The following is a 21,087-nucleotide window of genomic DNA, read 5'->3' as shown; positions in this document are numbered from 1 at the left end:
GAGCAGGGATGGAGCACAGTTTGAATGGGACCAGGGCTCAAACCTGCGCTTGTCCCTTCCTCACGTCTCCCGTGCTCTGAGCCTCTCTGCATACTCCACAGCAACTCTTGTTTGCAGGGGAAGGTCACGCCTGCAGCCTGTTTTATTCACCAGAGACCCGCTCTACCTGCCTGCATGCAGAACCAGGAGGCAGGAAACTCCTGCGTTTGTGATCTTGACTGCAACGCTAAATCTCTCACTGGCCTCGAGCGATTCACTTCACCTCTCTGCCTTACTTTCCCCACGTGCAGAAATGAGATAGTGCTTCCTTTCCTCTCAGGGATATTGCAAGGATTAATTAGTTACCCGAGTTTGCTTCAAAGGTGAAAAGCGTTTTCCACCTGTTAAGTATTGTTCTTTCCTAAGGAGGAAAAACAGGCTCCACTCCACAGAAGTGATTTTAGAAGCCCAAACCCAAATAAAAGAAAAGCTGAGAATACCCGTGTTAACACCAACCAGCAGGACGTGGGAGTGCTGAAGGAGGGAGATCATCGTAACATGGCAAGGTTTGCAAACGTGCCACCTTCCAGCCCTTGGGAAGACAGATTAGGTGAGAACGAGCAGCACGTAGCGGACAGGCAGGATCTTTTCTGTGGCTCCTGGCGCAAGCCCAACATAGTTAGTCAGCAGCCAGATATCCTGGCTGTCTGGTGGCCTTCGCATCCAGCCAGCCTGGCAGCAGGTGTAGCGTGGGCCATGCTGCAAAACGTGCTGTCCCAGCGGGGCTCCCAGCAGGGCAAACAAGGACAGTACTGCCTCACGTGTGCTTCTGAAACAGACCAAGCAAGACAAGGAAATCCAAATGTTCCCTGCACAGGCTCGATCCAGCCTTTGGGATTAAAGGTACATAGCTATTGCTTCTATTTCACTACCATTGCATTATTAAGTTAAAAGAATTCAAAAGCAAATGCCCAGGACCCAAAAGGAGCTGCTGTCACAGAAAGGGGATGGAAACCTGTTCAAGTGACTAGTATGAGCCGCAGCACTACCTCCAGACAAAATAAAAGGGAGGAGGGAAAAGGAAAGCAATAACTCTAATCTGCCACTTAGGTAAATTGAGCAGGACAAAACCAATTACGCTAGCTGCCCTTAGAAGTGCCATTCTGCAGCTTCTCAACGTGCTGGCATAAAGGCAGCATTAACAGGGTATCTACGGCGATAGCCAGCCAGCTTCTGCACTTGGTGATGTCTCTGGGAGGCAGCACGACCCTCAGGTCTGCCTCCCCACCACAGTGCAGTCCTTCCTGATGTGCTGAAAGAGTAGTTCATGTGTACATGTTCTATCCTACAGCAGGAAAGGTCAGGCATACGCAGGCTGAGCTGCCTACCTCTTTTGCCTAAAGTAAAATGGAGGAAGTTTTCGCAAGGTAGGATGCCAGAGGGGCTTTAAGTTTTACCTACAGCTAAAGAGTTCCTGTTCATTGACTCAACTGGATCCGAAAAATGGTGTCTGCTTGTAGCCTGCTTGATGTGAGAGCTAGCAAAGGTGAGGCTCTGTCATTGAGAACTAGCCAAAGGCTGGTGTTTCAGTGCTGCTGCTTTCTGAACGGCACAGCTGCATAAGCCTTTGCATCGCCACCACTCAGGCTGCTCAAGTCTGCTCTGCCCCCCTTCTTTCCTTTCCTGCATTTGTACCTACTGGGTGTAGGTACATTTGCACCTAAATTGCTACACACATTTCAGCTCTAACGGCTCTAAGGGGTCCTGCATTTTCTTGTTTTTGAATCAATATAAGTCAGGAGTAATCCTAGAGGAGATTCACAAGGGCAAAGCCAGTGAAAAACAAGTGAAATCAAACAGAGGCCCAATTCACAGAGATTCAAAGCTGATTTTCTCGAGAATGGAGGCTAATCCATTCTAAAATAGGAAGCTTCCAGGTTTCAGGACTCCCAAGAAGGAAAGTTTTTAGCTATAAAGAACAGATCATTCCCGTCTGTCACAGGCAGTGCTGCTGCTGAAGGCAATGGGTGTATTGACTGGTTCCAGCTGAGGAAGCGGCCAGGTGGAGTTAACTCTTCTAAAGAACAATCCTTCATGAGTTTACAGAGAAAAGTCCACATGACAGGCCTCAGCACGACCTTCCAGGGGAAGTAAGGGCCCAAGATGTGCTCCGTATTCACAAACAGGAAGGGCAGATGGGAACTGGCTATGAGGCATCTGCATGATGTCCACCCCGTTCTGGATTAGCCAAGCAAACATCAGTGCTTGTGGACTCCTGTGCCGCTGATATTAGCAGATTGTTCTTACTAGTGCTCAGCATGAGAGAAGGGGGAGAAATTAGGGAAAAACAAAAACAAAACAAAAAAAGCTCATAATATTAAAACGCTGCTGGAGCCTGAAGTCAATATTGCCTGCTGTTCACAGAGCTGCTGCTTCTGTTTGAAGGACCCTACATCTCTCTTTCTTTGCCACATTTGCAATTAGTTTTCCATACACATCCACTCTTGACTTTAAAATAATTTCCCCTTCACCCCTGAAGGAAAATGATTTTGTAAAGAAATCGCTTCCAAAATCGCAGTTCTTTTCTCGCCTGGGAGTGGCTCTGGCAGGCAGTCTGACGCATCCCAGCGTACTCCTGAAAGCATTCGTGCCTTGCTGAGCATCACATTTTGTGGCCAAGATTTCAAAGAAAGCAATCAGGACCAAAACTTCAAGCACTAACACCATATTTAGGCACTCGTGTGAGTGCTGTTTTTTTCAGCAATGCTTAGCGTGTGGCAGCTCCAGATGACTTCTCCAGATGACTTCTTTCCATCCCGTGCCTCGTTTTAACACCAACTCCCAACATAACCATGGTGGTTTGCTACAGTGGCAGGTGTATATTCCTCTTGGTAGACTTGGATCTGCTTTTCTGCATCCTGTGATGGTATTTGGTAAGGCTGAAGGGCAGGTAAGTGAATATCACTGGATCTTATGGCCATTCAGCACAAGCAGAAAGCCTGTGCCAGACCAGAATATTTCCACAGCATGGAGTAATTTTCTTTGCAACTTCCAGAGCCATTTTCTTTCACGCCTGCTTTAGGCATATACATTTATTGCACCTTGCTGAAATTCTCAAGGCTGGTTGTAAAGGGGAGTCATGTAAAGCAAAGGCTCTTGGTGGTGTAGCCAAGTATTTTGCCATGGAACAGTTCTGTGTTATCTCTATCATGGGTAGCTGAGCTCCTTGTCTTGCTTGCTGGATGTTTCCTCTTGTTTGTTTGACATCTGCCCTTGTGTTTGGGTGCCTCATGTCATGGAGACAGAGGACCCAGAAAAAAGGCTGGGAAGGTGGAAAATATGGAATTAACATGAAATCATGTTATCTAAGGGAAACAGAAACTACAAAACACTGATAACAGAAGATGCAGTGTGCTGCGGAACATCATCCCTGACGTTACATTTAGTTCAGTCACTTACTCAAGGGACGGATTTGGCCTACCCAGCAGAAATTGTTTGCTTTAGCCAGTAATGTTAACTGAAGAAAGCAAACAACATTACTTTAATTTTATAAAAGAGAGGAGAGGGAAAGATCCCATTTCAAATTTTAGAGTAAGGGCTGGGAGGGGGAATAAATATTGAACCTCCATACGGTGTTAATTAGCTCTGGCATGGTAGCCAAAGAGCAATAGCCAGAGAGGCCTGGGTAAGAATAAAACTCACATGGCTTCTGTGGAAACATATTTTCCTAGCTTTTTAAAAATAAACAGAAACCCAAATCTGTCTTTTTTCCCCCCCCCTTTTTTTTTAACACAACAGTCTATCTGTTGCAGAAGTTGTTACAGCTGCAATCTGAGAATTCAAGCTGGGAGGATGCAGTGAGCCTGGCAGTGAAATCAGGGCAACGTGAGCACTTCTACAGCACAATACCAATATTCGCTCGTTGCATCTTTAAATAGCATGATTTTTTTGAACCCTGAGATTCAGATCTGTGTACTAATTTTCTGTTTATAGCACCAACTGTTACATTTTAGTCCCTTGTATTTTGTGTTTTTCCAGATCACCTTAAGGAATTTAAAAAATGTTTCCCAGCCTGGCGTAGAAGTGGAATAGTTAATCACATACCATTATGCAACTGATAAAATAAAACTGTGCTTTTCCAGATGTCAAAATCATGTATGTGTTGGTCTAAAGCCTTGTAGTAAAATTCAACCCCACAATCCTTTGAATTCCATACATTCATTTTTATTTAAGATCTGGAGCTCAGGAGTACAGGGCAAAGGAACAGCTTTTGATTTGAGACTTGCAGAGAGAAAATTATATTTTATTAAGTTAGTGAAAATGCTGACTGCAGAGAAATTTTAAATAATTTATTTTTTAAGAAATGAAAGTACTCTTATGTTCTGATATGAAAGAAAAGCTAAAGCTTTGCTGTTTATATTAGGGAGCAGAGGTGAAAAGTGGTAAACTCAGTGAACTGCTAACAGTCAGTGCCTTTCTTCTATGATTTGTCCTGGAACTGCCTTCTCAAAAAACACACATCACACACTTTTAACTATTGAAGCTCTATGTCTGAAGAAAAATATGAGGTGGACTGGAAGACCCCACTATGTTGGCACAGGGGCTGTGGACACCAAATAAGTAAACAAGGTGACACCGGGCTCTCAACAAGGTGATAGATGTCACATCCCACGGATTGTGGAAAATTTTGCACTACAGAATAGCAGCAAATTTCTTCTTTTTTTGGAGTTCCCCAAGCTTTTTTTTTTTTTTTTTTTTTTTTTTTGTGAAAACTCCATGTAAAACCACACTAATGGGCATGTGGTTCTGCATGACTCATAAAAACCAACAATCTTTCAGTTTGGGGGACCACTGCCCTAGACCAAAGCTGCTAGTATCTGAGACAAGTTCTGATAAGATATATCCAATATCCCTGTCATAAGAATTCAGCTTCCTTCCCCTATATGTAAGTCCTCTGGCTTCACTTTCCTCCTTTTCCATCTACCTCTTCTGCTGTAGGTTTTAGCAATACCAGAGAATTCAAACGTGGCTCCTAAAACCCTCTTTTAAATGCATTGGGCTGGTGGAGGTAAGAGTCTGGATCATGACACAAATAATAACGTGTGGCCAACTCCCAAAGAGTCTGGTGGCCTGTAGCCCCTCCACAGAAGTAGCACAAGGCACTGAACAGGAAGCACTTTGTCACAGGATCTATCTGAAATGTACAGCACCCAACAGTGCTCCATGGCCAGGCTGTCAGATCCTGCCTTAGAATCTCCCAGAAAAGACAGTGAATCACACTGTTCTCCTAAATCAACCTCCAGGTCAAAAAAAAGAAAATTATTTGATCTGTGGGTTGTCTGCTCAAACGGGCAATTACTTGGCCTGGAGAGAACAATATTGGGTAACCATTCCCAGTGTGTTGGGAACAAGAAAGAAAAAAACATAAAACCAACCAACCAGCTTCCAACTCCTTGTCAAAAGCATGTAGACCTGGTGTCTGCTTTTCACTCTGACTTGGCAGGTATCTGCATCACTCTGCCTTCTACCCCAGCATGGGTCTTTGGAGGTGGTTCAGAGCATGTCTGTGAACACTTTCCAGCACCCATCTGTTCATAAATAGCCTCCTCGGAACTCTTTCTGATATGCATTCGGATCGAGCTAGTCATTCAGTTCAAGCTGGGCCATCTCGGGTCTGGAAGTGAGTCAGCTCTGTCTGTTTTGTTCCTTTGCAGCATGCTGCTGTTTAGCTTGGGGACGAGGGGGGAGCCTGGAGACACCACACCTAAGATGAATTAAGCAGTCAAGAGCAGCCTCTGTGCAACCCACAGAACACCCTGTATGCAAATAATAATTCCATTTAGCTTTTCATAACTTTATGACCACATTTGCATACGTTAGCTGTAGACGCTGCTGTTGCATCTACAGAAATGACTTAGCTCTGTTGAGGTAAGAAATAAGAAATGACCAAGCTCTGTTCTGCTGATTGGTGAGGAAGAAGAGAATACTAGCACCAGTTATGGCCTGTTATGATAACTGCTGAGACCAAACCTTCATGGGGATTATATATGCCTAGGGATAGTTGTCGATGTACATTACAATTGGTCCTGAGTTTAGAGGTGGCTGGTTGCTGAGCACATGTTGGTTGTCCAGCAGTCTCAGCTACACAGTTTGCCAGTAAACAGTAGAACAGAACTTCCAGGGCGATGGAGGACACGTTGACTGTGAACACCAAGAAGCCAAAGCAATGGTGCAAGTACTATGGTTAGGCCCGTTCCCACTACACGGATCATGGTGGGCCCAGGGCAAGCCCTGCCATCATAGGAGGCCAGCTGCTGTTTCCCAGCAATGGGAGTCTGTGGGATCCCTTTCTGGTTCTACATCCAGGCAGCTGGTGGGACAACTGAGAGGTCCTGCATGCACTGAGGAAACTTGTATTGCAGGTTGGGCTATGCTGTGGCCCAAGCAGAGCATGCAAGTCCTTTACTTGGCCGTCAGGGTATTCTGAAAGACTTGGGTAGCCCAACATTTCTGCTCTTGGCACTCTGGTACTGCTGAGGGTGCCCAAGATTTCATAGAATAAAAGAATGGTTGAAGTCAGAAGGGACCTCTGGAGATCATCTTCTCCAGTGTCCCTGGAGCAACTTGAGGCCATTCCCTCTAGTCCTCTCACTAGTTACCTGTGAGAAGAGGCCAATCCCCAGCTCCCCACACCTCCCTTCTGGTAGCTGTAGAGAGCAATAAGGTCTCCCTGAGCCTCCTCTTCTCCAGACTAAACAACCCCAGTGCCCTCAGCTGCTCCTCACAGGACTTGTGCTCCAGGCCCTTTGGCCCTTAATCATCTTTGTGGTCCTTTGCTGGACTGTCTCCAGGAAGTCCATATCTCTCATATCACTCTTGGTCAGGGACTTAAAAGATACTGAGTGCATCATTAGGGTATTTTTAACCTGACAGAGTAGCTCCAGCCAGAAAGTATATAATGAACAAAATATTTCAAAAGGCCGTGCGTGTCTTCAGTGCAATGTACTGCTTTCCTCTCTATTCTTCACACACACAGTTATTCTTATTTAACCAAAACCAAATGGTAAGGTATTTTAAGCTAACATGTATTTCCAGTAGCAACACTCTTTTGCCATGAAATAATTCTCATTTAAAGTTGTCTAAACTGGCTGTGAAAACTGGACTTGCTAGGGCCCATCCCCACAAGAATGGGTGCAGACCCAGCTAAACCTATTTATTTATACATAACAGGGATGGACAAGAAAAAGTTTGATTTTGCAGCTTGCGTGGATATTATAAAATCAGAGCTCTTCCATAGCAACATTATGGAATTTCATGCCATGATAAGTTATATGCAGAGTCTGTGCACGCCAAAATTAGAATATACATATGTAAGGTTTTGAATTCAGTTTACAGAAGGGACTGCATTTTACAGTGGAGCTTAGGACGTGTTATGTCCAACAGCTGCAATGCACAACTCCAAATTGTGATAAATAAAGGACAGGTGAAGAACCAAAATATAAAGGTTTTCCCAATGAAGATGTACCATGTCCTTTTCTTCTACCTATATATTATCTGCTCTATACACAACTCAGGAGTCTTGATCGCACCTATTCAGATCATTTCCTGGCTTGCAGCAAAGACAGTTGTGCAGAGCGGCACATCACTCCTCATCTTCTTTTTGACTTGTCTCACAAGAGTTTTCTGCTAATGCTCCAATACTTCTAGGCCTGTCCAACAGCAAAGCAGACAGATGGTGTAAGTGGTAATCTTGCTCAACAGCCCCCGTCTAGAACATAACACCCGGCTATCGGCTAAGTGACTTCCTACTAGTTAATGTGAAGAACTGTCCATGTTCTGAAACCCACTCAGGCGGAGGCATAAAACAACCTGCAAATGGGCTGCAGGGGATGGAAAAGCTGAAGTGAAAAGACCTTGGAGTGAACAGGTGAGACATTTTGTCTGAATCCTGCCAGCCTCTGACATCACTGTACTGATGAGGAATCCTTTTTCAGTACATTTGATCAATGTTAAGAGGGAGAACTGAAGGTTTCTGGATGCAAATACAGCAGATTTTCATAATAAAAGCACATTTATTACCTTCCATTCTTGTCTTAAATACCTAGAGCAGATGCAGAATATTGTTGATTCATACTAACCACTTAAGCAATAACAGTTGAGTCACAGAGCATTTCCTAGGGATTAATGAGTAGCTGGGAGAGTTGATGGGCCAAAGCAAAGCAGAGGGCCATTAACCCCAGCCAGACATTAATTCCCTGGGAAATGCCCTGTGCTTCAACTCTTATGTGCCATTATGACCTCCATCCCTTCTTTACACCGTTATACAGATGAAAAAAAAAGATCTTGAGGAGGGACAATGCTAGCTCCTGCAGGAAAAAACTATTCCTCGGCCTCACGGATACCTGCCCATGCCAGGAGAAACTAGCAGCACGCTGCTCAGCTGTGTTCATGTGCTGCAGCTGCCAATCAAAAAACATTTCTGTAGATGTTTGCTGAAGAAGTGCTTATCTGTTCAAAGAGCTTGGATAGCAATGGAGAAAATTCCTCTCTTTCGAAAGATAAGTTTATGGGCCACAAGAAATGCAATGGGCAGTTTATGCAGATACATCACTTGAAAATATAAACTTATTTAAATTAAATGTAAAATCAAAACAACATCTCAAGTCCCAAAATTATATCACAATAAAGTAACATGCAGCAATATATTGTTACTGCTGAAGTTCTAGTCAAGTGAACCAGGCGAGCTCCCTGAGACAAGCGTTTGCTGAAGCAGCAAGCCAGGTTTGGAGGCAGTAGCCTCTTTGCACATACAGAGTATTTCATCACTGTATTTTACTCACCTAGTTCTATTCAGTAAGTTCATTTCAAGTTGAGAAGGCGTAGAGAAGTTAGGGAAAAAAGAAAAAAAAAAAAAAAAAGAAAAAAGTAAGACTTGTTCTTCCTCCTCTAACGTATGAGTAAAAATAGGTGTAATGGGTTCTACAATTTCTTGGATATGGCTTGGTTCAGTAATAAACCAATTACTTTTAAACTTAGAAAAACATCTTTTTTTTTTTTTTTTTCCTCCTGTGCTTCTTCCATTTAAAGTAGTTCATTTACGTAACAAGGAATATAAGGCTATTCGGAAATTTTGATTGAATTCTATCTTTCATTCAAACACAACCTAACAAAGCCAAGAAAAATCTGTAAATAAATTAATCATCCTCCATTTCCCAACTTAGAAACATGACAAAATTAAGATTCTGCTAATGCAATTCTTAATTTATCATCATAATAAATATGCATAGGTAGGTACATTTGTTTAACAAGAAGAAGGACCTTACTGAGTACTGTCCCTTGTCATAAATCAAGGTGTTTTAAATGTTACCAATCCATGAAAGCTAACTTTCCTTTTAAAAAATAGCTAACACAACTTGCAACTGCAAAAAGAGATAAAATCAATGATTTGGACCAAGATTTCCTGCTTGCTGGTTTAAATCTTGATTTAAATCATTTCACTGTGGGTGTTAGAGTTGGCTTGCAGCCCTCAAATAATTGTAGGGAGGAAAGGAAATTCTGCTGAGACACATGCTATAAATGTAATATTTGCTGGTGTCTGAGGCTACAGTGACGTCTTTAAATTCAGAAATTCTGGTCTGTAGGCATTGGAAGGCTGGGTAAGTGACCGTGGCTAAGAAAAACCATGGTAATTAGTATTTGAATTTTGTAATGTTGACCTAAAATGGTATGTATAGCTTCCAAACACTGTTTAACAACCAATCTGTTGGCCAGTTACCTGACAAATTTATCTTTCGGTGTGGGACAGATCCCAAAGTTTCACAGGCAACAGATGTAACCTCCAAGTCATGGTACCAACACACATGAGAATCACTGGATGATCCTCAGCCAGGAGAAGAGAAGAGGAGCAGAACCATACAGCATAAAAGAAAAGTATGACATCAGGCACAGATAGCTAGAGAAACCTGCAAAATGGCAGTTCATAAAGCATATACAGAGAGACTGACATACAGAGACTGAAAACTGGCACTGGTAAAGTAAGGTGGTGCAATCTGTGCCTTCTCATTTTCTTCAGTTCCTGGTGAATTGATTGCATAGACCTCTGCTTGCTCCTCTGCTGGTTCTGTCAGCAGTCTCCAAATCCACACAGACAGCAGCACGCCTACAGCTTCTGTATACAGCTCAGAAATAGCTTCTCAATTCATCCAGCTGCTTGAGCGCTCAGCCTGAATGCTTTGGACAGCTGACGCTACATCTGCATTTGTCTGCCTTTTGAAGGCATCACGACTGATTGTGGTTCACAAATGAATCTTGGTTAGTGGTTTAAAAAAGCCAAATGTTGCCTTTTCTAGCCAGTATGGGTACTTTCATATCCCATTCAAGAATGGCTGGTATCCATTTAACTTAAGCCAGCAATCACTTACATTAAAACATGTTTTGCTCTGAAACATTTTAAAAGCAATTTAAAAGTTCATCTACACTTACTTACAAGTAGTAAAAGACCAGTTGTGATTTACAGTAATGTCAGTCTTGTGATGGTGATAGGCTATGCCACTGCACAATGCTTCCTCTTGCTTCCAGTTTTTCATTTATTTTTATTTTTATTTTTTAATACTAGAAACCTGCAAAACAGTACAACCCCTATAGTGTTGTGTTGGTGTTCAGATGTAGCTTGTTCTGGCATAGATGTTCCCTTAGGGGACAACAAATGGTGCCACCTACATTATATATTATTTAGATATAACTACATCCACAACCATATCTGTACAGATATAATGACACTGGTGAAGAGTCACCCTCACAACTGACACAGTTACTTGTTCAACTTTTCTGCACCAACAAGGGCAAAGAATGACCACATCCATTGTAATATTAATTTAACCTAAGTTAAATCGATCATTTCAGGGTAAGGTGAGAGAAAGATTTGGGCAACTTTGAGCAAAGATCTCACGAAGCAACCTTCACCTCCTCTAACAGTCTCACGATCAGCTATGAACAAACCTAGCTGCGTATGATGCTTCAAGTGTAGTTTGTGAGCAAGCAGTCAATACCAGCCAGGGAATACAATGCCTCCCAGAGATCACTCCATCTCAAAAAACTAAATCTGCTTTTCTCAGAATGAGACAGCAATCTGACTGTGGCTAGAACAGGCCTGCCAGGTATACAGCAGCATTTCTACTGCTCTCTTTACCATAGAAGAAGAGAGAAACTCTGTCAGCTTTGCCACCATATTGAAGTTCTGACAACTGCAGGACAGAACTGCTAGCTTTTTTGTGTGTGTGTAAAGAACTGAAATAATTGTCGATATTAAGTTTAAGCTTAATCAAGAAAAGATGTTTCTTTCTAAATCTTTCTTTCTAAAGATTCTGCAGTGCTTGTGGACATTTTGTCTGCCCCAAAAAGCCATTCTCTGATGTAACTAAATATTATCCATTTTACTAAACCATACTCTGATGCAACTAAATACTCTGTTTTACAAATGGGTGTGCTGTGATACAGGAAGGGACTCAATCACAAGGTTACTGGTGCTGGATGCCCTACAAAACACTTCAGTTCTGACAAGTATTTATAAGCAGTAGATAAGGCTACCATCTTATATTCAGAGATACATTTGCAAAGGGTTTTGGAAATATAGCACTCACTTGACATCTCAGCTGAAGTCAGTGGGATTTCTTTAAGGTTAATACACCCCAGAGCATCTCACAGGCAGCAGCCTGTATTCGTTGCTCCAGAGCTCCTCAGAAAGGCAGATGGGCTGTGCATGAGAGACAGATCTTCTCAGTTTTCAGGTTTCCAGCAGGACTCAGTGGAATGGCCAAACTCGTTGCTGTTTGATGGTTTCTATTTGGCTGAAAGAGACTTGCTTTTCCCAAAGGCTTCCCTTTATAGCAATCTGACTGGGCTCTGAAGGTCTGGAGGAGGCTCCCTGTGAAGCTTACCTGTGCTGTTCCTTTGCTGCATGGTGAGGTAGGCTTTCCAAGCCTTGCAGAAACTTGCTGGGCCAAGTCCTTTACCACCTCCAAGAAACCCTGAAACCAACACTGAGAACCCAGGTGACAGCGCTAACCTTCTGGGTCAGCTCTACACTTTATCTGTTTCTAAATTTCAATCCCTCACTGCCTGTGATGAAGCAGAAGCCAGAGGGTGGATATGCAATGAGCATTTTCAAGAGCCATACTTGTGTGATAGTTTACTCTGTAGTGGCTTAAATACAGGCCAGAATGAATGCTAAAATCAAAGCACAAACATCTTGGCCTCAGGGTAAGAAAAGCATTTTAAACATCACTGGCCTCAAGGTACAAAAACAAATATTTGCTAAACTTCCAGACTTCAAAGAGTTGGCTTTTCTAAGACAGTTCCTTATTGCTGCTTCCCTGGGAGGCTTTTCCCTTCCTTTGCTTCCCACCCTTCAGGAAGAACACAGGGAAGGACTAAGAACACAGCACAGCTCCAGCTCCCTCTGCTCCTGTGCCACGCTCATCTCAGTTCCTCAGCTGCCAGCCAACTCTGAGAAGCAAAAACGAAAGCAGGACGACAGAAACACAGTCCTCTGGTGATGGTTCAGAGATGGATTGCATGGCTCTCATGCACTTAGTTCACTACATGGATCTCAGGTAAACACCAATCTCTTCCACATCTTCTGCAGGACCAGGAAGCTTGCTGCTAATATATGCTTTTCTGTGCACCCTCTTACTTGGTGAGAGGGAACATAAAAAATACCATTAAATGAAGAAGACATCTCTCTCTCAGCTCCTAGGTCCAGTCAGGACACTGGATAGGGTCAGGCATGACAGCGGGGTTGTGGCTTATTCATTTCTCATTATTTAGCCTTTTCAAATTGTTGTCTTGCTCATCAGTTGAAGTTAACTTCCCTCCACCCCCCTAAGTACTATACAAACCACCTGCTGGGAACTCACCCTGCCCATGCAGTGTCAGGTCTCACTCTTGGCACCTGGGCATGGCTGTGGGCAGAAACTTGGCAGCAGACTGCCCATTAATGCATCATTTGGGCTGGTGGCTGGCAGAAAAGTCAGGGAGAAAAGGAAACCAGTGTCACAGGTGCCTGTTTCCTTCAGCCTCACTGCCCAGGCAGGCAGCCCCTGCACCTTGCTGCTTGCTCTTGCACCTTGCAGCTTCTCCATTGTGCCAGTTGTTCATGGCCCATAATGCCAACCACACTGAAGAGGTGATTTGAGTTTGAAATAATCAGTGCAACAAAAAAGGGTAAATTTTTAACCTAGAATAGTTCCCTGGTCCAGCTGGGCCACCACACACCAAAGCATCTCTCCCACACTGGAAGATATGACATTGATTTTGGGCTGCATCAGGCACCGCAGCAGCACAGGGAAGTACAAACAGCCCAGCCAAGAGCCTGGCATTGAACAAAAAATTTGCATGTCTGGTACCTGAACTGTACTTCCCGTGGGGCACCGCGGCTTGACAGAGAGACTGAGATTAATGTCACAACAAACTAAGTGTCAATGGGTCCTCTTCCTTCACCAAGTGCGAGCCAAGCAGTTCAGACCCGAAATACCAAAACTTCAAAAGGACTTTTTGAAATGGAACACTTCAAATTGAAATATTTTAGGACATCCTGTCCCACTGAGAAACTCATTTCAGTTCAGCTTTCATCCCGAGTCCAAACAAAAACAGATTTTAAACATCTGAATAAAGTTGAACAAAAAAAAAATCTTGTTTTAAGTGAAGTCGGGATTATATTTAATATCAAGTATAAATGATAACAGGGACCAGTAGGGTTTGCACAATATATAATGAACAAGGAGGATGAAAATCCAAGGATCAAATAGGTATTATCCTTCCACAAATCTTGTGTAAATGTAGCAAAATGACATAACAAAATATATTTAAAATTGCTGTATAATATAATATTGTCATACAGTACACATGTAACAATTTATGAATTTCACATCTGGATACACAATATTCACTGCTTTCTCCTCTAATATGGCTGTATAATTGTAGTATTATTTTTGTCATAAACACTCTGAAATATCCCTAGGTAAACACTCCTGAATAACAGAAATGTTGAAGCAATAATTTATTTTCAGGAAAAGTGTAGGTAGAAAGGCTAGGACTTTTAGAGGAAGGTAAAAGGCATTTTGTTCTTTTTATTTTTCAACAGACAAGTAGATTATAGTTTTGTTGCCAGCTGTTGAAAATCTCAAACATTTTATAGGAAAAAAAAATACACACAAAACCAAAACAAAACAAGCAAACAAACAAACAGAACTCTCCTCCAAAACCCAAACCACCAAACAAGAGACTTTCTTCTTTCTGTAACCTATCATGTCATTGTCTTGATCAAAGGTCTATTACTCACAGGTATAGATGTTTTGTAGCGGAAGTATTGGTGCTGTACAAGGACTTCTAATAATAAATCTGTATGACTACATAGATGCAGTCACTATGCCACAAACACTGAATACTCAACAACGTATTGGGGAAAAGCCAGCAAAAAAAATAAGTTACGGCAGCTGAGAAGGGGCTAAGAAGAACTTCTGGATGAATTATGCATTACAGAAAATAAGGCTGAGGAGAAGACTACAGGAGACCTGTACTTGGACCAGAAGGCAAAATTACAGTAAGTCACTTCTGACGAGTTTGTTTATTCGCTCCTGAAGCCCTATCTCTCTACCTAAGCTACTATAATACTTGCTATTCTTAGCTCTTACCATGAGGCTGGGAGGAAGTCTCTGCTGCTACGATTACATCCTGCCTGCCCCAACCCAGATTTAGTGAACAAGCTACGCCTTTTTCTCTTTGCAACAGACTTTTCCACAGGCTTCAGTGAGAGATTTAAGGCCAAAAAGAAGGAAGTCATCATGGAGAGAAACAAAGGTTAAGCAGGACAGAGCTTTGGGGGCACAATATCGGAGTACAGTTTATCCAAAATAAACTAAGTGGCCTTTGAGGAAAAGCACTGTGACTTAGTGAAGGAATGAGCATGTGACAGCGCAAAAAATTAGGAAGAAATAATATCAGAGATTTCACTAAACATAACTTAAAAATTGATTGTATGAGGGCAGGTGAAGCAAGCACTTCCTGAGCAAGAACAGACACACAATAGCATGCTGAAGCTTTGCTGGAAGTGAGCTGTCCCTTTTAACATTATTATTTTTTCTCTTTGGTGTGCCCAGAATAAAAAGTCCTCGGATACATGCACTGCATCTGCTTCCCCTCATTGTGCTCTGATGCAAAGGGAGGATAAACATTAACCAAGCTCGATGCAAATGAGAGGCAAACATTTACCTTAAAAAACCTCTGTGCTTGGGCCTGCGTTTGGAAATCTCTGCATTTACTAGGGTTGTGGGAATGACTCATTTATACGTTAACTACCCCGTGAGTTTGCCACACAGTTTCTTATCTAAAACATGGGTGCCCAGAAAAATGCTTCTTAATAAAAAAAAAAAAAAGTAATAATAATAAAAAAGCAGCCTTATCAGAGCCTGTGATAAATAAAGGTAACGGTGTACAGTCCCAGTAATAAATGCTTGCTTATGAAGAAGATGCCACACTTACCTTTCAAACTCTGAATTACGGACTTCTTTGTATTGTTCAGGGAACTCCTGGAAACCCACCCTCACATGTGAAGGACGATGTAAGGGGCAGAACTTTTCATTTAAAGTCTTCTGCACTGGGAGCATAATCCTTGCAAACTTGGAAACTTGAGTGCCTTCAGAGCCTACAGTCAATAGCTTAGCACCATTACTGAAATAAACTGCATATCTTCTTGTGGCCTGCTCCAGGAAAACAATTGTCCCTGCAGCACAGCTCCAGCAGTGCCCACGTTCACCTGCACAGCACCAGGGAGTCAAATGCAGAGTCTGAACCCTGTCCAGGGCACGGGATGGGTATTTTTAGTTGTCTGCTCTGTTCGCAGCAGTGTGTAATTCTCGCTGGAGCTGTATAAAAGGAAGTTGAGGAAAATACACCTCCACGTGTGTCTGAATCTCTCCTCTTCCTCCCTGTGGGTGTCACAAAAGGCTTAAAATAGCTTGTGACATGTCGCATATACATCTATAGCAGATATTTGAAAGGGACAGAGGGAAAGAGGTTAAGGTTTGAAGTACTGTTTATAAGCTTAGGGGAACCACCAGCACCGTGCTTGCTTAGCTTAGGACCAGCCGTCTCTTGAAGCCAGAGGTCAGATTTTTAATTCCACAGTGCCTGCCAATTTTGGTGTTTCAGAAATGAGCATTGTGTTAAGAAATCAGGACGCTGTATCTCCGCGTCTCAAGGGATTTGGCTTTGTTCACCGCTCTGGCAATCGCTAACCGTGTCCTCTGAAGAAAAAAAAACCCTCTTGTACCTGCCGCTATTTTTAGTGTGTGTTTTTGAAGGGAGAACTCCGTCTGTAATCTTTTCATCTAAATGATCCTCGAAGACAATCTCCGGGGCAGACACACACTGGCATATGAAAATGAACATCGTGCTCTGAACATCGCGTCTCTGCTCCATGGGCTGATGCTGCAAATCACAGCTCATGATTCAAGAAAGGAAACCTTGTCCTCTGACACTCAGCTCTAATCCCCTCTTTCCTGTGTCAGGCCACTGGAAGTCTAACTCCTAAGGAATATTGTCCATTTGCTGATGTAAAAGGCCCCTTGTATGAATAAAAGCAGCATTTTCTATGCTGCCCTGCAACAGGAAGTAGACTTCACATGGCAAGGTGATGTATTATGAGAACCAGCACAATCCCCCAAATTCCTTCATGAGATTGAAATAAATTTTGTTTTGTTTGTAACTGCGTTTGCTATTTTTGTTAAACTGCCCTCTCTCAGGTCCTATCCCAAGTAGAAATCCTGTCAAGAAGGATTATTTTTGGCCAATTCTCCTTCAAAGAGTCACAATCAATAATTTCTCTTATAGAAGACAACCTTCGGGAGCACTGTAAAGGATGTTAATGGTAGCTCCTATGGACATTTCACTTTCTCTAAAGGCAACAAATGAAATATTAAAAAACTAGGTAGCATTTCAACGAGTCACTCACCATGAAGTCTGCCTCAAAACACACAGAGTAATCAAAACCAGAGCAACACGAGGGACCCTAGCTTTATAAAAATAATCTTTCCTCCTATACCATCCATTTCATAAAAGGCCTTCAAAATCCACAAGAGTAAAATTGTTTCTCACTTAAAGAGAAGAAAAAAAAAAAAAAGAACAAGAAAAGTCTGCAGGCTTTTTGAAGGAAGTAACGTGGCAAATTGTAGCCTTGCGTAATACCATTTAAGTAAGCCGAGTTAACTACATACAGCCTACAGGTTTGTGGGGTGGGAGTTTGGTAGGCTCTAGAAATTCAGAAACATTATAATCTCCTTACTGTCACCTGTAAGTGGGATATCACTCCGTGTTTTTTCAGCACTAAGTGGCTTATCAGTACAGATGCTCAAAGAATAGCTTTGGATTTTGTTACGTACCTTGAAAACCTTCACTTTTTAACAATGCTTGCTCTTTATTAGCGTCAGCACCATATATATATATATATATATATATATATGCACGTGTATGTATTTGTAGGGAAAGCATAAACTGAAAGACCTTAATATCTTTCCTGCCAACACCTGCCTATAAATTTACTATGAACCTTGTGAAGATTTGGGTAGGTCTGTGATCTGTCAGGTACTAGAAGTAATAGTTGGGGTTGTTTGTCTCTGCAGCTGGAAGTAGATACAAAAGGAAGTGCTGGCAATGTTGGTTCTCAATATTTCAGCCATGCATGAGACACGTTAGGACATACATGAGACATGAGTTACCACAGATCCTCCTGTTTTTTCTAAGCCATGTTACTGATTTTCCCTCTCCCTGTTCCCTTTTCCTCCTGGATGCCCAGTGCAAGTATCTCTGCATATGAACTCTGTATTGTCCATGCTGCACTGAGCTCATCTGTAATAAAACTGCAGGCAGAAAAGCAAAGAGCTATCTAAAGAAGGAAAAGGGAGGCCAACTTCCAGTTGGATTCTCTCCTGTGCAGCACATCAGCGGCAAGTGCTGGAGAGTTGGTGCTGCACTGTGCTCATCAGCTAGAACAGGACTTCATATACTACAGACAGCAGACAGCCTAACTAGGGCTATGGCTAGCTACAATTTCACTGTAGTGAGTATTACATATACATATATGCGTATATATATATATATATATATACAGAGAAAGAGAATATATATATTCTGCAGTCCCATAGTTTTGAAAATCATTCTCATGTAACTGTGCTCTGGCACCTCCATTTATTTTTTAATTGTGTTTCTACCCTTTCCATTGCAGGGGTAACCTAAAAATCTTAATCTGAATGCAAACTGATACAAACATCACATACAAGAGGGAAACCCTGACATCAGTCTGAAAGGCCTGACCCACCCTGCTCCTCTCCCTGGGGTCTCTAGGACTGTGTCTACACAGCCCTTGGTGGCTGTCCCTCAGTGCAGCCATGAGTTCTCCTCAACTCTTGCTCTCCCTGTGCATGGCTGTTCCCCAGACAAACCTCAGAAGATGTGTGGAGTGCCTGCAGGCATCCCAAGGGCAGCCTGCTCAGGTGTGTCCACCAGGGCTCCAGCCTTCCAAGTACACCTGCAGATACGGTGCTGCAGGGCATGCTCCCCTCCCAGCAGTGGCTATACTTCCAGCTTCACCGTCAGGGCTAGCAGATTAATCTGACCACACCAGCCCATACTGGCTCCCTTTCAAGGGGGATATTCCTGCCTTGAGGTTAGTGCAGCAGCTCTCTGTTCCCCAGAGAGCAAGGGGGACGATTTTCTAAAGATAACTCTGAGCTTTCCACTTTCCCAGAGCATGTGAGGAACATGTGGAAAACACTGATGAGACAAAATCTGAAAGTCATGGAGATAACTGCTAAAAACAGATACACATTCTCCCTTTTCATAGCACGCTCAGAGCAAAAGAGACCATGTGGCTCTTCAGATGGGTGCAGAGAATGACTTCCCATCCTCTCCACTGTTCCCGAAGGAGCAAAAGAAAAGCTTTCCTCCTACCCCCAACTGGCAAATAAATCAATTTTCTGGATTCCAATGTCAGCTGGTGGAATTAGGAAACAGTTTTTTGCCTAGGACACTTGGCTGCAGAACTTACATCCCTTTTATGACCAAGCATGAAAATGGCCTGTTAATGTTCAAAGCAAAACCAACCATCAGCAGATTCTTGACATCAGCTCCTCACTGACAAGCTGTGGACCAAAAATTATTCATGGGAATCATTCTATCAGGACATTTTCAATAGAAACACTTTTGATACTTGACTTGAACAGAAGCAGATCTCATTCTTTCTATCTAGCTAACTAAAAAGGCCAAGAATATACCAATCATACCAAGATCATGGGAACAAGATTGGTATGTGTTCTGTTTGTTTGTTTGTTTGTTTAAATAAACTTATCACTAGTAAGGATGTGGAAATGAAATGTCTTATTGTCACAAACATCAGAACATCAAGAAGGAAATGCAAAATTAACATATGGCAAATATTGTACTACGTCTTCCCGATCTGGTTTGAATGAGCTTGGAAATGATACCAAATAATCTGTGTCACCAAGTATCTGTTCATATGTTCAAAGAGTAAAGACAGAAAGCAATCTTGATTATGCATTCTTTGCTGATACCACACTAACTGATCAGTCATGGCAAAAACTCGTTCATAATCGGACATCTAAATTGGTCTCCAGTCGCTGCATGCCATAGAGATGGGCATGGCTCTAAAGGCACACAGACCTTACCGCATACCTAACATTATACACATCCTTAGCTTTAAGCTTGGCAATAATTCCCTTAAAATTGAGTATTTCTGTGAATATTTGCCAGGTTGGATCCTAACTCTGAGCTGGTCTTCACAAAGACACTCAGGAAAATTAATCCAAATTAACTAAAGGCTTAATTTAAAGCAGATTAGTTAAAGTGCATTTAACCCTGTAAAGACTTTAAAATTAAAGTAGTCTTAATTCCATTTTGTATAAAGCTTAATCCATTTTCAATTTATACTTTAAGTTACTTTGGATTAATTAAGTTGAATGTCCTATGTAAATGAGCCTGAGGCCCTGATTCAGAGCTGTGCTCAAGCACAGGTATAAATCCATCCCCATTCAGATCAGCACATCCTCGAAGTCAGCTGTTTTCAATGAAATGCATACAGGTACTTAAGTATTTTCCAGAATCACACTCTTAACTATTTTACGTTCTGAAACCACTTGAGAATCATAGTTCGATGGTAAGGAAAAATCATAGCCCGAAGGGCTGAAAGCCAGATAAATGTATCTCCTGTACTGTCTTCCAGATGATACCAATTTCTCCAGTGTGTCTAAAATAAATCTTAGATAATTTTTTTCTGTAGGAAATTTCTGATTGGCACAGAATTAAAAGCCAGTTCTTCAGGCTGGAATTATTTTTTTCCTGGGAAGAGGAAAAGAAGATTAGCCCTTCATTTTCTGGGAAGACTTCCTTATGGAGTGTTGTTCTCTCATACCAAACTGGTAAATCACACTCTTCATTCCTAAAGAAAAACAAAAAAAACAAAATTAAAAACAAACAAACAAACAAAAACAATAATTCAACAACTGTATTTCTCTAGGATTTTACATCCTGTATTTTTCATCTTTTCTTTCAAAACTCCCTTCCATGGAAGTGTACTCATAGTGTTTGAATCTGGATTATTATCTCACTGGATATGCAGCAAGAAACTGAGAAAGAAAAAGCAACAAGATTTATAACTAGGTCTCAGTAGCTACTTTACTTCATTTGTAAGTTTAAATATTTGATGTTAGTTACATATATCATAGAATCATAGAATATCCTGAGTTGGAAGGGACCCTTAAGGATCATCAAGTCCAACTCTTGACACTGCACAGGTCTACCCAAAAGTTCGGACCATGTGACTAAGCGCACAGTCCAATCTCTTCTTAAATTCAGTCAGGCTCGGTGCAGTGACCACTTCCCTGGGGAGCCTGTTCCAGTGTGCAACCACTCTCTCTGTGAAGAATGCTTAACTACTTAATTGAAGAGAAGTAAAACTGTTATTATTGAATAATACAGTAGTGTTATTGCTAACAGTGTAACATCAAAGGCATATTAAATGGCAAGTTGTCTGCTGGCTAC

General features: G+C 42.1%; 1 protein-coding gene and 1 long non-coding RNA gene across 3 annotated transcripts in view; one reads left to right on the top strand and one right to left on the bottom strand.

The window, feature by feature from the left end:
- The window catches only part of LOC137858498 (uncharacterized), a 47,332-nt gene extending 26,853 nt beyond the window's left edge, over positions 1 to 20,479 (bottom strand). The window contains exon 1 of the long non-coding RNA XR_011097786.1: positions 15,517 to 20,479. This is a non-coding gene — a long non-coding RNA (uncharacterized lncRNA). The remainder of the gene's footprint in view (positions 1 to 15,516) is intronic.
- The window catches only part of ATP6AP2 (ATPase H+ transporting accessory protein 2), a 103,843-nt gene that overhangs the window by 49,755 nt on the left and 33,001 nt on the right, over positions 1 to 21,087 (top strand). The gene's annotated exons all lie outside the window — the stretch shown is intronic.

Source organism: Anas acuta, chromosome 1 (genome assembly GCF_963932015.1).
Source record: "Anas acuta chromosome 1, bAnaAcu1.1, whole genome shotgun sequence".
Lineage (NCBI taxonomy): Eukaryota > Metazoa > Chordata > Aves > Anseriformes > Anatidae > Anas > Anas acuta.
Note: the sequence above shows the minus strand (reverse complement) of the source record. Positions and strands in the feature narration are given on the sequence as shown.